Here is a 6,111-nt window from a genome sequence, read left to right on the forward strand (position 1 = left end):
GGGATCTGAACAGAAGGAAAGACGTCTACTCTGCAGAACCAGAGGTACGCAGTCCTGGATGATTTGATGTCAAATCATCCAGTTTGAAATCCCAGCTCTGTATGATTTTGAGCAGCTTCCTTAACTTCTCTGAACTTCCATGTCTTTATCTGGAAAATGCAGCAGGACTTGGTCGTAGGGTAAAAGAAGACAGCCTATCACCATCTGGGAGTCGCATGCTAAGCCTGGTGTAGCACATTGGCATGTAGGAGGTGCTCAACCAACGGCAGCAGTAGTTACTGCTGCAAGGCTCCCTGGCAGTGGTAGGATCAACTGGAGTTTTGTAAGCATGATAGATACGTGGCACGGCTACCACTAACCAGCATTATGGCTAGAGTATCGCACTCTGAACACAGAGTTCTTTCTCAGACTGAGAAGACCCTTTGGAGCTCTTCCCTTCTCCACCGAAATGCCAGGTAGGACCAATCCCTGGCCATGCAGAGCTGCCAAGTTTTACTCCGGGGCTGAGTCATGCTGACTAGAGCCCAGGACAACTCGTGCCACCGTCATTAAAGGGCAGAGGTCTGCAGGCGCCACAAATGTGAGTCTGGATTTTCATCCCCTTGCTACACAGGCCAGAATCACACACACAGGACGGAAAGGTAAACACATGACCCAAGCCTCTGTTTGCTCTCAAATTCGTCACTGGGTCCAGCCCCGCTATCCCCATGCTCCTACCTTCCACACCAAGCCTCAAAGACTGGAAGTGCAGAGGAGGGAAACCTTCAATGTTGATTGATTCAAAGAGAAGCTTGGAGCTTGCGGCCCAGGATTATTTTTTAGATTATATGTAGCATTTCTGGTAAGAACTTGGATAACTCATTCTCTGCATAGTTTTGACAAGTAAGGAAATGTTAATACAATAACTGAACCCAGAAATATAAGAGAACCCAAACCTAGAAACCCAATAAGTAAAAAATGGAAATAACCTTAATTACCAATAATAAGAAAATGGTTAAGTAAAATTATGGCACACCCAGATATCGGAATATAAGCAGTCCCTAAACTGTTAGTTTTAGTGACATCAGAACAAGTCTAAAATATACCATGTAAAACACAGATTAGAAAACTTTGCGTATAGCATGATTGCAATTATTAAACATATATTAAATATACCAAGAAGGCTACTTCTGTATGGGATTGTGGTACTTCCTTATTCTTTATGTATATCTACATTTATAGAGTAAATATTTATAACCATTTATATTGAAAATGTTTCAAAAATGTAATAGATAGCTTAAGTAACTTTCAATCACCCTTGCCTTTGAAAGAGTTATGTAAGACCGATGAACTCAGTAAGAACTTGGTTAATAAGCACTTACCCTTGTGAAGTTCTAGTTGGTGCCGTAGATGTGAAGTGGCTAAAGATTGGTGAACAAATCGTTAGTCAAGGGATGTCTTAGTTGCCAAATATTTGGAGAACAGTGTCATATGGAAGGAAAAAAAAACTGGTTTGTGAGTCAGGAAATCAAAGTGTTAATACTAATTCTGCCACTAAATGGCCGTGGAACTTGACTAGTTTATTTTTCTCTGTGTTTCAGTTTCCCACTTGTAATAGGAGGGAAAAACGTTCCTTCCTTCTTTTATGTATTCATTTATTCAAGAGATATTTCTTGAGGGTCTACTATAGATCAGGTCCTACTGTAGGCAATGGGACAGATCGGAGGACAAAAGCAATGTGGCTTCTCCTCTCAGAGGACTTATATTCCGGTAGAGCAGACAAACCATAGACTACTGATCAAATACATAAGTAAAATAGGATCACGTGCTATGAAGAAATATAAGGCAGGATGAGGAGAAAGAGAGCAGTGTGGAAGGTCTCTAAGGAGGTGATTCGTAAGTGAAACGTAAGAGCAAGCCAAGCTGTCATCCAGGGGGGAAGGGTGTCCAGGCAGAAGGAACAGCATGTACAAAAGCCCCGACGTAGAAGTGTGGCTGGAGTAGAGGGACCCAACTGAAGGTGGTGGAAATGAAGTCGATTCTTTTCTCCTGCAATTTAACCAAATAGAGTTCAGCAGAAAGCCTGTTGCAAGCTCAAAATGCTCCCAGTGCTTGAGCTTCAAAGTCCAAGGCCTCCGCACAGGCGGTGCATTTACAGAGACTTCATCAGCCCTACCACGGGACTTTGAAGGCCCGCTGTGCAACTATTAGCTGATCCCACTTAGCAAACAGTGACGCAGTCCCCAGGCATGTTTGTGCCCAAGCAGGTGATGATTTTCTCTCCACTGACTCCAGTCAAGGACTTTCTGCTTCCAGATTTCAGGCTCCAGGTGACGTTGGGCACAGGGGGTCAGGTGGCGAGTGGAACAGGTCACGCGCCAGCCAGGTGACATGATCTGTACCCGTTTCAAATTTCAAAGAGCCCACTTTTCCGCCCGTGTGTCAAGCACACAGTTAGTTTGAATGCTGCAAGCAGAGTAAGATGATTCATCAATTTCCAAACCCCTGGGAAGGGAACCTATTGTTTCGATTCTTAAAAAATGTTTTCCTAACCCCTACAGAGATAGCTATAAGTCGGGAAGATAAACTAGGATGCAGTTAAGGGCCAAAAAAAGAAGCAATTACTGTCATCCATAATTACAAGGCTTATCATTTATTGTGCAGTAATAGTCGCATTTCCAAGCAGACATTATTAATTAGTGAAATAACAAGGCAATTTGCATTCATCTCAGTCCAGAAGAATTCAAACTACTTCAACAGACCAAACATAGGTAACTTAGCCTTATTACTTTTTGTCTTTTTAATAGAAGAGGAAACCAAGGCAGAACACATTGAATGGATAATGAAAAGAGGTAAGTTTATCCAAAGCTTTGTAGAAATCAGATTGTCATCCAGGATAATAGTGCATTGCATCAATTCGTAGAGATGTGTTAGAGCATAAAGATGAGCAGGCAGGGAAATTAGGTTAATTTCTCAGGAGCACCATCTGTTTTGACGTGGGACCAAACCTCTCCAAGTCTGTTTCCCTATCCATGAAATGGGACTGTCAATCCCTGTCTGACATGATTGTTCTGTAGAATAAATGAGAAACATGTGTGCCTGAAAAGCAGGCGTGGTTTGTAACATGGATGGATACTGTCCAGATCCCAGCCGAAGCGCCACTTTAGGAGGAAGAAGGAGCTCTGCATTAGCCTCGTGTTGGGGCTGAATGTTTCTGGAAGAAGGGAAGGAGAGGTGCAGAAGGAAATCCAACTCATCTGAAGGAAAAATGTCAGAAGTCCAGCTCGGTTTCCAGTCTGAGGCATGAGGAGGGATTCTGGCAGGTCTATTTTCCATAAAAGTGACAGAGCCAGCAGAGTTTGGAACAGAGCAGATGTGCGTCCAATCATCCAACGACTCGCTTCTGGAATGAGTTGGATTTGTGAGAGTGTTTATAGGCCTACTTCTTTTGATGTTAGCTTTGTGGCACAGAGAAGTCCTCATGGCTAACATGTTCAGTTTGTACAATGAGAACTTGTGGCATATAATATATATGGAAAGTGACATTCACAGGTACCTTTATGTATTTATGCAGATTAGGAAAACACCTACATTGAACAGGCAGAAGTTGCCCCGGTGACCAAGAGTGTTTCTACCTCTTAGTTTCTTTCTTTTCTTCCTTTTTTTTTTTTTTTTTAAACAGGGTCAACTGGTATGAAACAAAACAGAAGAAGCAATTATGACACTATACCATAAATCTGAGACATAATCTAGTAGTCTCTTTGCTTTTAAAACTAAAGAAGCAGACGCCGAGAGAATCACTTTCCCCAGATTATAAAGCTTTTACAGTACTTAGTCAGAACCTGGAGTCAGATCTTCTCTCACCCTCCAAAGCTAGCTCCTCCTGGATGCACCTTCCTGCCCCTCAGATGGCATCTCCTTGGAGGGGAGGAAGACTGTCATTTCTGAGTCTTGGGCTCTGGCCATCCAAGAGTCTTGTCACGGAGAGAAAGAAATGAAAGACGATGTGGTTAAGCACAAGCGACATGGTGTTTGGACTCAGGGACCTGATTTTAAGTCCTTCATCTGTACTTTCTGATTGTGATCTCAACGTCAGTTCCTCATCTGTTAAGTGTGGATAATGGAGGCTGCTTCCATCGGGCATCACATTTAAAGAGATTATATGCGAAAGACGCAGATAAAGAGAAAACTGGCAAAAAAAAGTTCCCGTTCTCTTTTTCTCATCCTCTTTGAGATACTGTTATTTTTATTCGAATCATTCTTACTGTCATTTTCAATGGCAAGAAAATAGCCTCTCCTTTCATCTAGTTCCTCATCCCACATATCTGATTTGATTCCCTTTATTGGGTTCTGGGAGGATGAAGACAGTCTTTATATAGGCATTATCTTTCTTAAAGCAACATTCATCTTCCTGAACAACCTGAATGAAGGCGAGAAGCAGGAGGTGAGAGGGTCTGCATCTATCCCTATTTATCAATTACTAGAAATAACATAAGGATTCCACACTCTCTCCACCTGCTGCTAGTTATGGAGTGTAATATTCTATTCTATTGCCTTGATTACTTGTGATAAGGAGGGAGTGTTTGTTAAATATTATCCAGCTAGTAATACCATTATTTGTATAGGACACCTGTTATCCAAAGGTTTCACTGTACCCTTCAAAGGCCTCATTATCTAAAAGACACATTCCAGGGCCATCAGTAACTAAATCTCCTTCACAACCTCAGTTTCCAAAAGAGGCAAGGCTCTGGTTGTCTTTCTCTGGTCATTATCTCACACTCGGAGCATACTTTTGCACAGTCTGAAAGATTTTATTTTTTTGTTGTTGAAATCCGGCAGACAATGAGGTCTCAAGTATTGGGCTGGGGTCAGGAGATCCATGTTTCCATGGTGACGATCATGGTGGTTATTATGATAACATTCTTGTTCACCTACAACATGGCTTGCAATTCTTACATCTTCAAGGGTCAGTCCTAACCAAAATACTGGTTAGTATGTTTTTGACATAGGTAATGAAAGAACCAGCTAGGAATGGCATAAATAAAGAAGAATATCACTATCTCACCTAAAACATTTCTGGTAGTAGAACACTTTCAGGATTGGACCTGCAATCTCGGGATTCTGCCATCTGGAGCCTGTCAGCTTTTGCTTTCAGATTTTTCTCTTAATGAGCACAAGGTGGCTGTTAGAGTTCCTGGCATCACATCCTCACATAATAATGTGCACAATTAGAAAAGGAGAATAATTGTCACTCTCTGAGTCCTTTTTTCAGAATGAGGAAAATTTCACACACACAAAGAAAATAGAATGAGGAAAATTTCCCAGAAACTCCCCAGAGGACTTCTCTCCATGTCTTACTGATCTATACCCATTATTGAGTCATTCACAGGCAAGGGGCGGGGTTGGGGGGGGATTGCCACCACTGGCTTAAAGTTGTCCAGTCCGTGCACACACACACATACACACACACACACACACACATACACACCATTCCCTGGCTAGAGCTGAGGAGGGACCCAGACTCCCTTAAAGCAAAAGAGTGCCAATTAACCTATCATGATTAGGGTCCCATTAGCAAGGAAAAGAGAAAGACTGTCAGGTAAGTAGCCATTACTAGCCCTATTTTACAAATGAAGAAACAGAGGTTCAGAGTAGTTATTAACTGCATTAGTCAGAGTAGATTAACCACTGTGACAAAGGACTTTAAAATATCTGTGGGCTAATATAATAATATTTTATTTCTCACTCATGTCATGGTCTGGTGACAGTGTGGGGAGGGGACAAGACAATACCCCAGGTATGTATTCAAGGACCAAAACACCTTCTGCCAGTGAACCTACCCCTCTATGTCCTTGGAGTTCTCCCATTCAGCTGGGGACAGAGAAAAAGCAGGAGAATTGTCTAAGGAAAATTCTCATGGGCCAGGCCTGAGTGGTGCTTATGACTCAGCTCCCATCCTTTGGCTACATCTCTGTCACCTGGCCACACCTAACTACAAGGGAGGCTGGGAGGCCAATGATGTGCCAAGGAAGGGAAGGGAGCTCTCTCCCACAGTCACAGAGTAGGTGGCCCAGCTGACATGCCATGCCAACTAGGTCTGAATGCATGGGGGAGCTGCGGTGCCTCTCATCC

At 42.7% G+C, this 6,111-nt stretch overlaps 1 long non-coding RNA gene across 1 annotated transcript; it reads left to right on the forward strand.

Annotated features, from left to right (window-relative positions):
- The first annotated feature begins 731 nt into the window (after positions 1-731).
- LOC144381705 (uncharacterized) lies at positions 732-4,114 on the forward strand. The gene is made up of 3 exons (XR_013447472.1): positions 732-841; positions 2,787-2,831; positions 3,662-4,114. It is a non-coding gene; the product is annotated as an uncharacterized LOC144381705 (long non-coding RNA).
- The last annotated feature ends 1,997 nt before the right edge of the window (positions 4,115-6,111 follow it).

The sequence above is a fragment of the Halichoerus grypus genome, chromosome 5, assembly GCF_964656455.1.
Source record: "Halichoerus grypus chromosome 5, mHalGry1.hap1.1, whole genome shotgun sequence".
NCBI classification, from domain to species: domain Eukaryota; kingdom Metazoa; phylum Chordata; class Mammalia; order Carnivora; family Phocidae; genus Halichoerus; species Halichoerus grypus.